This window comes from Anas acuta, chromosome 5 (assembly GCF_963932015.1).
Source record: "Anas acuta chromosome 5, bAnaAcu1.1, whole genome shotgun sequence".
Classification (NCBI taxonomy): Eukaryota; Metazoa; Chordata; class Aves; order Anseriformes; family Anatidae; genus Anas; species Anas acuta.
In genome coordinates, this window is record NC_088983.1 from 32,831,959 (window position 1) to 32,850,241 (window position 18,283).

Genomic DNA, 18,283 nt, shown 5'->3' on the forward strand with positions numbered 1-18,283 from the left:
TTCCCTGGGTAGACTAGAAGGCACACTTTTCAGATACAGCACAACATGACAGTATCTCCCTGTCACACATGCTAACATTAGGAGATGAGATTGCAGCACTTTTTGCCTGTGCTGGTGACCAGGCACTGGCTGGGAAGTAAGCATCTGGTCAACAACTGAGATACCAGATCTCAGCCCTGTAATGATAATGCTTTCCCTTGGTTTTACCTTAACATATTTAAATAAATACTGATCATTATAAAGTATTCAGGTGGACAGAAGCATTAACACAGAGATAATCAATTTTTTTAAAAAATGACTGCAAGGTTCTATTTCACCTTTACATCCTAGCCACCCCAGTGCATGTGACTGGTATCATGAAGGAGAATTACTGACTTGTTACCCATTTACTTCCGTAATATTTTCAGACAGTTTCCTCTGCCATGTACTTGCCCTGGGTGAAATCTGAATAGCTTTCACATTGCTGGCTGTTAAGGTGGAAAATGCAGCATAAGATAAAGGCAAGTATAGTGTGATATAAGACAGGAAATGAATAAACAGTATTAATTCATTGTAACAAGTAGTCATGTTATGGCCTTATAGTTGTTTTGTGCTAACGTGTTCTAGTAGAAAGGAAATTATTTCCAGACAATGTAACTGCTGATTAGCACAACTCCCCCAAACCTCTTGTTCCACATCAAAAAATCCTCTCTTCCTGTGATAAAATGAATTGGCCACTAGACTTATCAAGCATCCCAAGAACACCCAGCAAACAATTTAGCCACAACTTTGCAAAAAGTGTAAGCAGTAACTTTTGCTCATGCTTCATCATGGTGAAAGACTCGTGTATTGAAATACCTACCCTGAATTTGTTTATTTTTTTATGCCTGTGTCTCTATCACAGCAACATTAAACCCCTTCCTAACTTGACCCTTAAAACACCCCCAGATGGCAGGGAGGTACTTGCTGCATCAGGTAGCTGGACTCCAAAGAATTCATAAAATTCTTTGAAAAGGAAGTTGATTTCTGAAGGTGTAAAGGTGACTAAACCAAGAGAATTTACATAGCTACAGCTAGAACTATGTAGAAGTTACATAGCTATCAGTTGCCTGAACAACACCATTCATCAAAATCTGAATTAGGTATCTGATGCCACAGAAAACCTTTGTGGCTGAGCAGGGAGCATCACTTAGTCTCTCACATCCTGAGCTGGTAATACCCTAACTCGGGAACTTTTGCCTTTTAAATACCTACCCCTGTTCATTTTAGAACTCCAATAAAACCTAATGGTATAACAAGAAATGCCTGGGCTATCTGGTGATTCAGCTGTGTCAGTGGAAGGTACAACTCATAACAGTAAAAAGGAGTGTTCAAAGGTCCGTGAGCCTCTCCTACATGCCCTCTCCTGAGAGGAGCCTCTGACACTCAAACTGAAGAATGTAGAATGCCAAATGCTCAACATGCTCTTAGAGTTACTCCTCTGTGAGTATTTCAACATTTCCCATTGCATTTTAATGTTACTTGTGAGGTGTATGGGTGTGTTTGAAAGCAAAAGAAAGGCCCAGTGTTGCATGAAATAAAGATAAGCCATGGTTCCCTCTGGCCAGATGGAAGTCTTACTGTGAAAGACAAGATGATATAAAAACAGCGATAAACCCAACTGTAACCAAGTGACCAGCACATTTTTTGAACACTTGTTTAGGGGATGGTAACAATATAAAATGTTTAATAAACAGTTTTATTTGTAACATTTGTTGTAACTGATTTTGACCTGTTATTGCCTAATTTTATGCATGCCATGTGGGTCTTGCAGATGGAAAGGAAGAGATTTTGACATTTCTAACTAATCTATTACATTCCCCATGTTTAAAGCAGAGTCAGTGACAGCAGACTATTAAAAATGCATACTTACAACACTTCTACTGCACAAATTAATGCAAGAACCAATATTTAAGAGCATTTGGAATCTAAAAATAAGGAAATATTTTTCTATGTCTTCTCAGTATCTGCACTAGAGAACAAATTTGATTAATAAAATATCACATAAATAAGGGTAATGCAAATGTTGTGCACAAAAATATACTTGTGACTGAATACTTATGCTGTATCGTAGCAGGGAGAATGGAAAATATACAGCCCAAAAGATATTTTAAGAAATTAAAAGATATATATATAAAGGATATTCAACTATCTTTTTTCACTGTCCAAGATGAAAGGCAAATTATAAAGAGCACAAACATGTTCATTAAAACAGTGAAATTACTCCCACTTTACAGATAATGGCTTTTAAGAATGCATTACTTTTAACCTCAAAGCTATTTCCTTCACAGATATTGGACAGATGAAGAGTACTGTAATTTTTCTTTTTTGGAGGCATTCACTGTTTCCCTAAGCTTTCTGGTTAAGTCACACCTCACAGGTGCATGCATGAAGAAACAGTATAGTAGCTCTTCTATGAAGTACCAAGAAAGTTTGGAAGGTATTTGTGTATCAGACAATGGTGGGGACCAGATCTGGGGATGAGATGGAAATAACAAACATACATAGATGAAGAAAATAAACCTGTAGGAATGTTTTCAAATAATTGTCATTGTCCAAAAGCTTTAAATTGGTTGAATTCTTGAAAGGTAAGTAATGTAAACTCAGGTTGCATCACTGGATTTGAAGCAGTAAGATGAACTTGCACCATTGCAGAACCTCAGTCACAGTTTAAATTGGCACTGCCTCCTAACTTCACAAGAATGAAAGAGAAAAACATATCTTTATACCTTGGGGTCATGTTTCTGTTAGTCATTGTGAGGAAAACTAGTACGGAGCCTGTTAAATAAATGAAAGAAAAAGAAAATTACCTTAAAGGCAAAATTGGTATCATAGATTTTCATCATATCGACAGATAAAGAATATAGCAATCAGGAAGACTTTTCTTGACATTAATGTTATTTAAATTGGCTTTTCTGAGATCTCTTCTTTATGCTGGACTTTTCTAAATCTAGCGCCGTGACCTCTGACTGCACTATTTACTTCAGCTGCATATAGACTATTACATATAAATGCCAGGATCCAGATCCTCACTCCCTATTCAGGTCAAGGCCTGGGCTGAAGGTTTGGGCTTTAATTTAGTTACGTGCCTACATTGCTGTTTCCTGGCAGGTCATGGGAAGAAGATTGGCTGGTTTGGAGGAGCTTCTGTACACGTGGCTTTTAGGCTGCAGCTAAAGTGTTCCGCTAGATCTGGAAGTTTGGAGAGGGTTGCAGTCTCCAGGCTCAGCTACAACCGCATATTAGTCTGGCACAACGGGTTTGTGTGTTCCTTGCACTAGCTGTTCCTTCACCTCCTCTTCACATACAAGGACACTTATCTCTTTCATGCTCCTTCACGAGTAAACAAGCCAGGAGAGATTAAAGTCCCTTTCTTCAGGTCAGTAAAATCCCCGCCTTTGGTTTCAGTGAGAATTCAGGCCCTAACAACTGAAGTGTCTTCTGGACAGTGGTTCTTCTGGGTAGGATAATTTCATTTCCCAGTCCTGACTGCTTTGGATGAGATGAACATAGCAAACAAATGTAAATGGAGAAAAACCTGTGGGAATGTTTTCAAAGAATTCTCATAGTCCAAAAGCTTTAAATTGGTTCAATCCCTAAAAGTTAATTAGCATAAACTCAGGTTGCATCATTGAATTTGTAGTAGGATAGACTTGCACCACTGCAGAGCCTCAGTCGTGGATTAAATTGGCATTGCATTTAACTCTACAAAAGAAAGAGAGAAGCACACCTTTCTACTTTGTCAGCTCCTGGCAGACCTAGAGAGAAAAAAAACATTAATTAAAAAGCAATGTTGTTTTAAGGCATTTCACCAAATATGTAACATTTGGTGGAAACTAGAAAACAACTGAAAGGGAAAAAGAAACAGTAGAAGGTACTTGCATGGCCATCTAGGAATTTTGCTATGGCAATTCCCACAGCCCTTGGTTACCACAGTAAGAGTGTCTTGCAAGGGGTTTAGGACCTATCACCCACCTATATCCCGATTCCTATAGGATTCCTATATCCTATAGGAATTGCTTCACCAGCCAAGTCCCTCATGGCAGATTGGAACCACGGTTAGAAGACCTCCACATTCACTTCGGAACTAAGTTCCATCTCAGTTACACTCTTACACACACAGGCAACCAGATCCCACCGAACCAAGTGGTATACTCCTTAAACACTTACAACTCCGTTGTCTTCGTTCGGATCTTCGCACGCAGAATTACAGGCAAAATACAGTGCTGCAGCTGGCAAGGGAGCTCATAAAAATCAGAATCTTTGCTTATCTTTATTCAGGTTCAAGATGGCATTAGTCCTGACCTGACTCGAACAGAAGCCACCAAATGGTGGGGCGCCTCTCCTAGATCAAACCAGAATTCAGGAACTAAAGCCATCCCAGACGAGCCCCCAGTTGTTGTAAATGTCTCAGTCTTCAAAACAGGACTATAATCAAAGGTTACAATTTATTAAAGGAATAGAGGTAAGCAAACAGCGCTGTGTGCGCCGGGAATCTCTGCTCCACCAAGACGCACACCAGTTACATCAAGCAGCTGATTTTTATGCTCCTAGGCTAACACATATTCATTACTGCTTCTAAAAAAAAAAAAAAACAGGGTTATTATAATTAGTTTCTGGAATCCAAACCCTCCTACTGGAGTATGCGTAACAGTCTCCGGTGGTCCCTCTGGGGGTCTCTCATGCGGAAGGCTCATAGTCTTCCTCCCTCTGGTCCTTCTCCTTTGTCCAGCTTGGCTGTAAGAGACTTGTGCAGCATCCCCTGCAAGCTTTGTCTTTTAGTCGTTCTTCAGCTTTCCCCGTCTCCTGAGTCTCCTGACCAGATACCAGAGACTTGCATAGTGTCCCATGCAATAGTCATAATAGTTAGCAGCTATTCTGAACCCCCCCAGATATCAGAGACTTCAAGTAAAAGCCTACAAACACATTTCCCTTCAAGCTCTCTATTGACACGAATTGCTAAAATATTCCTTTGCAAGGTACAAGAACTACATACATGTACAGTAACCACTCTGTTTTTCTTAGACTTGTGCTTATAGAAGGGTCTGTAGGACAGAAGGTCACATTCATCATACCATGCAGCCCTAGCATTGTTCCATACTGCCACGGATCAGATGAACACATTTCACACCATTGTCACTGTTGAAGACAGGCAAAAACTTATGAGCTCTCCCATAGGATTGTCTGAGGGCTCCTCAGAGAAGATAGCATTCCCAATCCCCCGTCCAGTATCTTCTTCTTGCATCCTCCCAGGGTAACTGTACCTGCTGCTTCCCTAAAGTGCTTGTGCATGGAGCATGGGAAATAAACAGGATGAGCTCAAGGTCTGCGTTCGGAAGCAAGGGGGTGGGGTTGCCGTTATGTGAGGGAACAATTAGAGTGTACCCAGCTCCAGCTAGGGGAGAGTGGGGACCAGGGGCTGGGGACCAGGGGCTGGATCTGTTATCCATGATCACATGACAGAAACTTTCAAAACCCCAAGTTCCATGTTACAGACACGGTCAAAGAAATCCTCACGCTCCCCAACCCATATTAAATTTTTAACCCAGGAACACTTACCTGGCAGTTTCTGAATTTTACTTACTACCAAACATCTTCATGGGGAAGTAGCACCACCAGGGTTTTCCTGTTCTGAGTAGTCACCACCAATGTTACTAGCTCATAGAGTGTCCCAAACTATTTCACAGAGATTGTAGAAAACACGATGAAAAAGCAGCCTACTTAGGAACACTGATTCCATTTCACAAGGACAGTAGAAAAGCACCCTAAGTAACCTGAACCTCATACTCCCCTAGAGTGGCAAGTCTTCCCATACTCCTCATGCTTCCTTTATAGCAAAGGTCAAATGATCCCCACCTGGCAGATTTCACTTCACATGTGTGGAGTCATGAGACCTTGTGGAATAGGCTCATCAACCTAGGTTTCAATGTTGAAGGTTCAATTGCTCCTTATCGCTAATAGAAATAACCTGACAAGGGGCTTAGTGGTTAGAGTTGACCTAATGAATTAACTACAAAAGGCACGTAAGGCTCATATTTCTGCTAGTCATTCTGTGAGGAAAATTAGTACAGAGCCTGTTAAAATAAGATAAACATAAATAAAAGAAATAAATAAAAGGAAAAAAGAAAATGACCTAAAAGGCAAAATTGCCGTCATAGATTTTCATCTGTCTAGTCACGACAAATAAAGAATATAGCAATCAGAAAGACTTTACTTGACATTAATGTTGCTTAAATTTGCTTTTCTGAGATCTCTTCTTTATGCCGGACTTTTCAAAATCTAGTGCCATGACCTCTGACTGCAGTATTTACTTTGGCTGCACATAAACTATCACGTATAAGTGCCAGGATCCGGATCCTCACTCCCCATTCAGGTTAAGGACCGGGCTGAAAGTTTTGGCTTTAATTTGGTTACATGACTACATTGCTGTTGTCGTGGTTTCCCCCGGCTGGCAGCTAAGCCCCACACAGCCGTTCGCTCGCCCTCCCCCCTCCTTCTCTGGGATGGGGGAGAGAAATAGGAAAACAAAGCCTGTGAGTTGAGACAGAGACAGTTTATTAAGACAGGAAAAAAAAATAATAATAACAATAATAGTACTGCTACTACTAATGTGCATAGAATAAGTGATGCACAATGCAATTGCTCACCACCTGCTGACCGATGCCCAGCCTATCCCCAAGCAGACGGCCCCCCCATCCCAGCTAGCCACCCCTATATATTGCTCAGCATGACCCCATACAGTATGGAATGCCCCTTTGGCCAGTTTGGGTCAGCTGTCCTGGGTCTGTCCCCTCCCATCTCCTGCTGCAGCCCCAGCCTGCCCGCTGGCAGGACGGAGCGAGAAGCTGAAACATCCTTGGCTTAGAGTAAGCACTGCTCTGCAACAATTAAAACATCAGCTTGTTCATCCTAATCCACAATATAGAACCCTACCAGCTCCTAGGAGGAAAATTAACTCTATCATAGCTGAAACCAGGACAGCTGTTTTCTGGCAGGTCACGGGGAGAAGATTGGTTGGCTTGGGGGAGCTTCTGTGCACGTGGCTTTTAGGCTGCAGCCAATGTGTTCCTCTAGATCTGGAAGTTGAAGATAGTTGAGTGGTTAGAAAGGTTCCTGGCAGAGAAGGACCTTGGAGTATTCACTGATAGTGGGATGAATATGAGCCAGCAGTGTGCTCAGGTGGCCAAGAAGGCCAACAGCATCCTGGCTTGCCTAAGAAGCAGTGTGGCCAGCAGGGCTAGGGAGGTGATCGTCCCCCTGTACTCGGCTCTGGTGAGGCCGCACCTCGAGTACTGTGTTCAGTTTTGGGCCCCTCGCTACAAGAAGGAGATGGAGGTGCTCGAGTGAGTCCAAAGAAGGGCAATGAAGCTGGTGAGGGGTCTGGAGAACAAGTCCTACGAGGAGAGGCTCGGTGATCTTTGGAGGTCTCTTCCAACCTAGATAATTCTGTGATTCTGTTGCAGTCTCCCAGCTCAGAGCCAACCACCTATTAGTCTGGCACAATGGATTTGTGTGTTCCTTGCACTACCTGTTCCTTCACCTCCTCTTCAGAGGACATGCGTCTCTTTCATGCTCCTTCATTAGTAAACAACCCAGGATAGATGCAAGCCTCTTTCTTCAAGTCAGTAAGATACTGGACTACAAAGATGGGGCCTAGAGGGGAAGACATACATGTACGAGGAGCGGCTGAGGTCACTTGGCCCGTTCAGCCTGGAAAAGAGGAGGCTGAGGGGAGATCTCATTGTGGTCTACAGCTTCCTCACGAGGGGCAGCGGAGGGGCAGGCGCCAGTCTATTCTCCTTAATCACCAGTGATAGGACCCACGGGAATGATGTCAAGCTGAGGCTGGGGAGGTTTAGGCTAGACAACAGGAAGAGGTTCTTCACTGAGACGGTGGTCGCACACTGGAACAGGTTCCTCAGGGAAGCAGTCACTGCACCAAGCCTGTTGGCGTTTAAGAAGCATTTGGACTGTGCACTTAGTCGCGTGGTCTGAAGTTTTGGGTAGACCTGTGTGCTGCCAGGAGTTGGACTCGATGATCCTTATGGGACCACTCCAACTCAGGCTACTCTCTGATTCTATACCTGCCTTTGGTTTCAGTGAGAATTCAGGCCCTAACAACTACAGTTTCCTCTGGATGGTGTTTCTTCTGAATAGGATCATTTCATTTCCCTTTGGAAGACTCACAAGGATGTATTAACAAAAGTAAAGGCATAAAACAGTACCTGACGCATAGGCTACTTTTCAGCCTGCAGCAGACTACAGGTATGATATTATCATTTCAGACAAATATGACCTACGTAATGTGAAGTGTTCCGGCATGCTTACAATCTGCCAAAGGCCAGAAAATGGGACCTTCATTTTAAGACTGTATGGAAAAGAAAAGAAAAACAACAACAACAGAGAAGGAACTTTTCCTTTACCTAAATTTTATTATTTTATTATTATTTTGCAACACCTTCAGGTGTCCACAAGGAATTTTGCCCCCCCCCAAAAAACAAACAAACAAAAAAAAACATTGTGGCAAGAGGTATAACTTCAGTTCACACCAGAAGACATTCTTCTCACTGTAGTACAGTTAAGCCCCACAAAGTGCCAAAAAAAATGCCAAAAAGTAACGTATTTACAAGTTAGTTTTACATGTTGGCATTATTTACTTGTCTGGTCTTGCATTCAGGGCTTGATCTATCTGGGGGGCAGTATGTAATGCCATGCAAGGTTGTTTGGTTGTATGCCTGACAACATGACTCTAAAATTTTGAACTGTTTGTATAGAAACAAAATACAGAAGAGAATCCCCAAGAGAAATGTAGAAACTACCTGTTGCTTCTCAGCTTTAAAGTTAAAAGGTGTAAGCATCTGTTAAGGTGTACGAAAAAGTGTAATAAGCCATTTGAGTACAATTCTTATGTATACATGAACATTTTCCTCTCCAATTTCCAACATTTTTCATCATACTCTTAGATCAGGCTTCTGAGTCTAACAATGGTTCCTGGAGCAAATTTCCAGAGAAGAGAGAAGCAAACCAGTCCTGACTGCTTTGAATGAGATGGAGACAGCAAACAAATGCAAATGACAAACATAAACCTGTAGGAATCTTTTCAAATATTTGTCATTGTCCAAATTTGTCTAATACACAAGCCTTCAGAACTTGCTGGACCTATTGCTCCTGGTTTTTGTTTGTTTCTTTCTTTCTTTTTGTGTGTGTATCTCAGCTTCAGGTCACTGTAAGCTTCCCTATTGATAGGAGAGTAAAACTAAACCATTGGCAGATTTGTCACTTAAAACTTCTTACAAATTTTTACTATTGACGACTGGGATACTAGATTCTCTAAGGTGTCAAAAACAAGCTGAAAAACTACTTGTGATTGACCTTAGCTTCCGTTATGTTTTTAATTCTCCTCTTCTCCCTCATTCTGTGTTGTCACATTACTAACAGACTTGGACATGTTAAATGTGAATGTATTGTTCTTACAGGAGAACCCTAAGCAAGACTATAAAGGTGTGATTTATGCGATACTGAAAAATGGTAGTAATAAAAAGAAAAATCTATTAGCCCTCTTTCTAAGCTGAAATCATCTAGCTATCAAGTAGATATATGAAAAGAACTCAGGACACACTGCAGCTCTGGATTACAAATGGCACTTTGGCTTTAGTCTGTTTTGTTGTTGTTGTTGTTGTTGTTGTTGTTTTTTCTCTTATTGGGAGAGTTCTTATATAAAAATCCATTTTAACTGTCTTTAGTTAAGATCTTTCTGCACAAAGATACAACACTTACCCATTACCTTCTAGAGTGGTATTTATCAGTCTGCCCAGTTCCCTGCATGCAAATGCTTTTTGCACAGTTGTGTGAAATCCTGAACTTCACATGCCAGCTTGGTTTATTCTGTCATATTTGGTTCTTTGCCATGTTTCTTTCTAGGTTTTTGTTTGTTTGTTTTGAAAAAAAAGTATTAAATGAGGCTAGTTGTTTAATGAATCTGGCAGAGCCATTCACAAACTGTTACATGACAAGAAAATAAATATATCCAAGATAATATGAAGAGACACTGAACTATGACCGTGGTCTGGTTGTCCTCAGAGCACCAAGAGGGTGTTTCAATTGCACTACAGCATGCATTATTTCATGATGTCTGTATTATATGACTGAGACATTTCTGCCAAAGGATGATGACATCTTCTAGAAAGTTTTTTACAAAATTGGTTTTATGAGAAAGGCCACGCTGTTGGCAACCAAGGATTCTTAGAGCCTGATTTTCCACTTATCATACATCTTTTATCATGTACATCCCTGGAAACAGAATATATATTTGGTCGAAAATGTTACTACCCAAAAGGAGAACATAAATTTTAAAAGTAAGAATAGTCATTATAGAAGCATAGCTATAACAGTTGCATCTCACATTCATTAGATAAAGTCGTTATAGGAGCATTCAAGGAATAAAATCCCTTCGTTGCTGAAGGATGATTTCCACTAGTTTCGATAGGGCTAGACTTTAGCTTCAGTTTGAAAGGAATATATCAGATACCCTGTGTTTAATTTTCATACTGGTCAAGAATTGTATTTTGTCTCAAGTTCACATATTTTCACATTTTTAATTAGAATTTGCCTCCTGTAAGAGTGAAGATACTATTTTAATTTAATTTTAGAATTTAGTAAAGGCAACCAATTTGGTCATACAATGTGTAGTTAGCTTTGCATCATTAAGAAAAACTGACAAGTTTTGAAAGCACTTCATGCCAAATAAACTGTGAAAGCATGTATGCTTATATGGTTCTAAAACTAAAACTCAAGTGAGATCAGTTGAAAATTCTACAGAGATTCACCAGCCTTCAAAGCAACTGGAAGCTACATTTCATAAGAAGCCATGTATTTGGCAATGAAAGCAGTTTTTGATAATTTGAATGAGGAAAAAAATGAAAATAAGTGGGTTTGAACTTTTATGTTCACTTAAACAAAGCTGCTGTATTTCACATGCCCTTAGTTAAAGAGCATGAAAGCAATTTTATTTTTTTTTTTATGTAGGCTTCAGAGTCTTGTAGTAGAAAGCCGTCTCTGCCAAAATGCCAGGATACATAACTGGATTCACATATGGGCCTCCCAGATTTCAGAAATGTTCAGATTCATTTCTACTTTGAGCCCATGCCAAAGATTCGGAACAGTACAGGCAGCAAAGCTCAGCTAGTAGATTCTGCTGACATTTGGAATCACTAGCAATTTGTTCTCAGGTTGCCAAAACAAGGCTAGAGATAATATTTCACCCATATCATGAACAATAGAATTCATATGGCTATCTCTGTCTTTTCAGGATAATTTTGACCTTTTAGTTTTAAGGATTTTTTTAACCTACACTGACAATTATTTATTTATTTATTTATTTTTTACAGGAGGGTGACATAATGCTTATAAAGATATAGTGTTTCTTTAGCCAGTACTTCTGGCCAAAATCCTATAATTATCATCCACTTAGTTATTACCCACTTCGTGATTTCTCCTTAGAACAAACTTTCTTCTCAACACTATTAACAGGGAAGAGGAGGAATTAACTAGCAGCCTCCAAGGTCATGATCCAGAATGAGCAATATTAGTGGTGCTGAACTGAGATAGTAAGACTTCTGTTTCAGCATAAAGTGTTTCTTACAGTATTAAGCCTTAATTAAATATTGGCCTGGTTAATGTACTGCTGAGTTTCTAAGCTGCTAAGCTGTACTCCAAATAGTACATGGAATTTTCCCTTCCTCTATTCTTCCTGTGAAATATTTTCTTTTCTTTCTCCCATCTTTCCACACACAAACACATTGCTTTAAATTAATTTGTCCCACACTTGCCAGGGGGAACAGGTTAAGCAATTTGTTCCTTAAGACAGAGGAGAAGAAAATAAGAGATGGTAAAAATTCTCTTTTCCAGTTGTTAAAGCAGAGATAGTGCACGTGGTAGAGGAGAACAAGGCCCTTCAGTCCAGTTTTAGGTTAAATGTAAGAAAGACATGAAGTATCCGGAATTTTAGATCTCTCATACCACCCTGCACGCATCTATCAGCAGCCTCTGGAGACCTCTTAAATGTGACCCTCCCCCAGTTTATCTCAAGCCATATAATACAGTAGTAGATACGTGGAGAGGTGATTTTCTCCTTCATTTTTCTGCCTTTTCTACAAATACTGTTCTTTACAATTGCTCCAGGAGTTCATCATGCCTGCTCTCACCTATCCCATTTGAACTCTGGAACCATCCCTATACTCCAAAGTAGCCTGAGCAGCAGTTACAGCCCAAACATACCTCCCCAACACACCCACCTTTCTAGCAATTAAGAAGCCAAAGGTGATAACGGTGATACATTGACATCCATCAGGCTCTCCCTGGAGCCCTTTCACTGGTAAGACTTCCTCCCCTCAAATGCTGAGTCTCATCCCCCTGCTCTGATTGTCATCTGTCAACAGATGGCTGTGCAAAACTAAACCGTACTGGATATTTATGAACAGGTAACTGGTGTGTCATTCCCTCTACTTGCTGTTAGGTAGTGGGAACCAGAGAGAAATAACATTATAAGGCACTACAACAGATAGACTTGGGATTTTAGCTGTGGCTTCCACATAGTTACATACTGTTGGTAGAGCTTTGCTGCCTCTTGCAACCAGCTCTGTGGCTTCTTCTGCATTAAGGGTTCTGTGTCCTGGGATTCCAAAGATTTTGTCTTACACATCAGTTCTGCTAGGATGGATTAAAATCCAGCAGGGAACCCTTCCTGCAGAAGTATCTACCACTACAGCCAAGGTGCTTATCAATATTTTCAAGTGTGCATCCCAATTAAGTACAATCACATGGCTTTAGGCAAATTGTATTGCAAAAGTAAACTGGTGTACTAAAGTACCTGCCAACAAAAGAAGAGACAGAATCCTGGATACATTTGGTGTTAGCAATGCTCTCAGTGGATAATTCTCTCAGCTCATGATGGAACAAAAACATTAAGATTGCTGAGACAAAATCCCAGATATTACATTTTGACTTGGTTTTCAAATTGCACAATAGGAAAAGAATATTTCTCCTAGTGGCAGTAGGTTCCAGTGCACCAGTTCAATTACTCTGTGATCAATACATTAGCTATGTATAAGTTGGTACTTCCAGAGACGAGAGATTAATAGCTGTGGCTTGATTCCCTGCTGGGCACTGCGTGAACTCTTCAAAGCCCTACAGATATACTTTGGGCTGCAAAACATAATTCCAGATCTGCCTGTCTGCAGCTTTACACATGTAAAGCTGCACGTCCTGACAGTGTCCTCTTTCCACTGCTCCCAGATCTTCCTTCCAGCCCGACCATCGATCCACAAAACATCTACTGCTCTGGATTAGACCAATATTAATGTCCCAAGATGCTCTCTGGAATAGCGACTGACAACATTGTTGAACTGCCTCATGAAACTGGCAGAGACTGACTGCCTGGCAATCTGCAGGGAAAATAGAAATGTCAATGTCACTGTGTTGATACAATAACTGACAGAGATGCTTCACTTTTCACACAAGCACACTTTGTGTAGCTTTAAATACTATCTACATTCAACAGTTTCTGCTCAAAACAAGTTTCCACTAAGAGCAGCTGACACTGCACATTAATATTGATGGAAAGTCCAATTACTACGCAATTTTTTCCTAAAATAACATCTTCCACAGAAACAGGTCTCTGTAAAAGCTGCCTGTTATGTCAGGCTAATGCAGATTTCAGTGTCTGGTATGATGTCTAGTCCCAGGGGGTGGTTAACACTTCAAACCAACCATTTGTAATCCCAGAATGACTGGTACTAAACAATGGACAGGGATGTATGTGCCCTTGTTCTGTGTAATATTCAATTCACACGTAGCTTTTGCAGCTTATCATCAACACAGATGGTGCTAGCTGCCACAAGTGACTGACTCCCTCTTTATAGATTAAGTTTAGGGCCAGCTCCAGTCCTTTCTTGATAAATTAACTTTAGAGGACTTTCATTTTCTAGGTGCTGATCTCACTTTGGGAAGAATAGGCGCTCACAGGTAATGACTTCAAGTACAAGCCGCACAAAAAATGGAATAATTCTCTGCAAATGAGGCCATGCTTTCACGATGCTCAATGAACAGAAATGATAGGGGCACTGCTATAAAAAGTCTGGCAGTAAACCACTAAAAGGATGTACCTTTGTGTGCTTCAGATCTTGGCTATTTGAGAGGAACGGAGTGAGTGAAAAGGAGTAGCAGGGCCTTAAGCCAAGCATCTCAGGGCAGTAGGAGGCTGTTATCCTCCCAGTAGGAATGGGAATGGGAATGGGAAAGAATAGGCAAGCAGTTAACCAGTTTACCAGGGGGCTGTTCCTATACTTCTGGTGGAACTCCTCCTTAGCATCTCTTCTAATGGGGACTGGAACAGCACCTGCAAATTTTCATTTGTTCCTTATACCTATGAATATTTAATCAAAGCTGCACACAAAGTGGGTGATAATGCTCCTGAGCTGATGATATACTACATAACCAGCACTATGACAGCAATCCTGTTCCATCCCAGACCTCAGTCACAGCAGTGGACTGGGGGAAGGTGAGGAGGGGTGGGGAAGATTCCTACCTTATTCTCACCACACAAACACACAGAATTATTTTTGCAGTGTTTAAATTTCTGTTTGAAATCTTATACTCTTAAAAATTCATCACAGAGCAAATATTTGTTAATGTTTGTATGCTTATGTGCTTGCAAGAGAGGGCGCCCATATGCAAAACCCTGTGCTTCTGCATTTATGCATGCACTTATGCTTGCATGCATGCCTATGGTGATTAGCATGTACAATTATTCCTTTTGCTATCCTAGTGAAATGTGGCAGGACCATTACTGTCATGAAAGAGGACTTTCACTCTTTTCCATATCTTTTATATTATCCTCCACTAATGGGCTGTAATTATAGCTTTAGAAGGGAAAAAATATGTGAGCTGAGCTTACCTACTGTAGTTACCCTGGAGACAGGATATTAGTATTGCCCTGGAGATAAAAGCATTGGCAAGTTATATGGATTCTAGTAACTGTTCAAAATATATGAGCTATTTAAAAAGCAAAATACTTAAGGTGTAGGATCTCAGTTCTCCACTGCAAAGTACTAACTTTTCATTGCAGAACTGCAAAAGATGCCACAGTAATCCCACCACTGGCAGACAGCCCACCCAAAGTACACGTGCAGGCACAGACTCCTATTCTACCATCTTCTTTCTCTTCCTCCCTTCCATGCTTTAACTTGGCCACATTCATGAGGTACCCATTTCTTCAGCTGATGGAGACAGCCGAGTAGACATATATGCTTCTGACCCTTTTCAGTTTCCAGGTGTAAAACAGTGACCAATTAAAAGTTAGATTTTTTTTTTTCCCTTGCAGAATTTTGGGATCTAAAATGCCTGACTTTAATATCAATCATCATAAAGTTACTGTGGTAGATTCTCAGTTCAATTCCCTACCCCCCTCCTCTGCATCTATTCTATTGACAAGAAGAGCCTAGAAATTAGCTGCTGCTTATAAAATTCAGAAAGCTGAGGCAGAGCATCTCTGGGCATGGATAGCACACTACAGATAGCAATGCATCCCCAAGAATCCCACCAGCCCACTAGGAAATTGGGTAGTGGTAGATGTGCAAGGTTGAAACCAATAGAATGCAGCTGGCAATTATAATCCTGTATCAGCACAGGCTGTAGGGTGCTTGCTTTACATGGTCCCAACATGGAAACTGCTCTTCAATGGCTTACAAACAACATGCAGTTGAAAAGTCACAGCTCTGAGATTGCTAAGATAATGTGACTCTAATCTTTGAAATGCTGCTATTGTCAAACCCAGCAACACAATAAGCCAAACTCTATCAAATTTGCTGCATATCCAACTCTTGAGAGTCTCAGGGTTAAGATTATAACATGTACATCTCCTGTACACATACCGTTTAAGACTGTCAAGTTTCAAAAGCAAACACAAAACTGTAAAATACCTGTGTAAAAGCATTTTTCAAACAGTCAAGAAAAACAGAAAAAAAAAAAACATACTGATTACTGACTATATTGCCTTTTCTCCTGGGAATTATAACCAGCTGATATTAACAGCTTGGTGTTTGAAGCACTTGTCAGCTAGAAATTCCACATTTCAGATGAGATAAAATTAGGGCCTCAAATATTTGTTTTCATGAAAATTCCCCTAGCACATTTTTAACAGAAATGATGTCAGGTCTCAATCTGTTGAAAACATACACATCCCAAGTCTGAGAAGGGAGCTAGTATAACCACATTCTCCTAAATTCCTCTCCCTGCTTTTGCAAAGAGCACCACCATTTTCCCAGGGGGTGAGTGACCTATATGGTGTCTCCACGCTGCCTTGTTCTTCCAGCACGTCCCAAGTTATGATGCTAGTGCACAGGCCAGCAGTAGCCAGACTCAACAGTCTTGAAGGTTAACCACCTGGTCTTTTAATCATACACACTTATATCATCCACTGTGCTTGTTTTAAGCTGAGATGTCTGTGCGTATCGTGTATTTTGACTTTGAAAATAACTAAATAGCCATCACTTCAGAACAAAATATTTATGAAGTTAACATAACCATCTTCCACGTTGCAGGGAAAAATAAATAAATAAATAAATAAAAATAAGCAGTCCCTCCCATTAACTACATACTAACCAGCACTGCAGCAACCTCTACCTACAGTCCTCAGGATTCAAGGCAAAGTACTTCTTTAGTAGCATGAAGAGACTAACCACAGAAACAGTAGCAAAGCTTCACTTATGCAAAGCCAGACAGCTCCTTCAAGACAAAGCTTTCAAAGCTGAATCCCTGGACTCTCTGAAAGCCACAGGTAATAAGCACTTCTGAGAAGTAGCATACCTGTTTCAAATCCTAAATGTGGATGAAGGTGCTTCTCTTCATCACCTTGGAGAATCTGACCTTAATCACATGCTTAATTTCTTGTCTAGATGAAAGGTAACAGCACCCAACTGCCTCATAAGCCCTTTTAAGAGAACACATGAAGACCAGAGGCTGTTCCTTTACCAAATACTCCTTGTCAGGAAGGTGTAGCATCTACCATAGGGAGGGGGGACACAGGACTCCTGGCTTTTAGTTTATGTTCTGCTTTTGAGTGATCCTGGAGCTTTTTCATGAGTCAGCATCTGAATTTCTTTATTCATGAAAAGTGGCTAACCATCCCATTTTTCAATATAGTACTTCAATATATTTTCAAAATTCTTTGAATGAGATACAGTAAGAAAATACCAAACAATATCACCTGCTTGTACATTTTTGTGTCATTTTTAGCCTACCACTATTTATTTCCAAGACATCTAGTATCCCTACACACACACAAATAGAACCTATTCTGTTTCTGAAGCTTCATCTTGACAGATTTGTGAAAGAAATGCTTATTCCTGCCCAGCTGTCTGAGGTTTGTCTATGAAGAAATTTCACCTGAAAGGAGTCTGTAATGTATGGAAACTGTTTTTTAAGAAAAGATTCAGATTTCTTTCCCTGAAAGCCACTGTGGGGATACATATGTGCATGTATATATGTTTGCGTGTTTCTGTAAATTCATTGTTCTCGTTGCACATAAAGAGACAGAAAACGCGCAGTACTAATGTGACATTTTAGACCTGTTAACTCCCTAATAGAAAAAAGACAGATAAAACAAGCAACTAAAAGGATAAAAACTTGTAAATGGCAAGAAAATGACATACCTGAGAGAGAAATAAAATATTTGTATGCCAGACATTGTAAAAGGCAGCAATCATGCCTAGACATGGGCAGCAGTAGAAATAAAAAGAGGAAGATGTCTGAAGCTGACAAGTGGAAACATACAGTGCATGTAAAAATGTAATAACCACAATATTTAAAAAAAAGAAATGGCAGTTTATCAAAGTTGACAGAATCAATATATAAGCAAGACATAAAAGGGGCTCTCGGGGAAGATAAGGTTATTGCAGGAAAGCAGTGCATTCCTGAGGCTGACACTGACTACAGAGCAGGACAGGAAGGTTCCTAACCAGATCATTCCTTAAAAGAGTCGAATCCAAGGAAATATCAGGTGATGCTCACACAGGAGTTTTAAGGCAACTCTCCTATGAAACTGTTTAGCTGCTGAGTAAAGTGGCTAACTGCTGCTGAAGTCCCAATGTGCCCAAGCCATGGGAAAGTACAGTCAAACTTTTAAAAGGATCCAGGATGAGTGATTGTATTTCTTGAATATCTGTGTGTTGGGAGGAGTGGGTTATCCTGGGATAACCCATGGGATATC

At 40.5% G+C, this 18,283-nt stretch overlaps 1 long non-coding RNA gene across 1 annotated transcript; it reads right to left on the reverse strand.

Moving 5' to 3' along the window:
• Positions 1 to 1,640: 1,640 nt before the first annotated feature.
• LOC137857413 (uncharacterized) lies at positions 1,641 to 6,056 on the reverse strand. Its single transcript, XR_011097083.1, has 3 exons — positions 5,578 to 6,056; positions 3,749 to 3,776; positions 1,641 to 3,507 (listed from the first exon to the last, which is right to left on the reverse strand). It is a non-coding gene; the product is annotated as an uncharacterized lncRNA (long non-coding RNA).
• Positions 6,057 to 18,283: the final 12,227 nt, after the last annotated feature.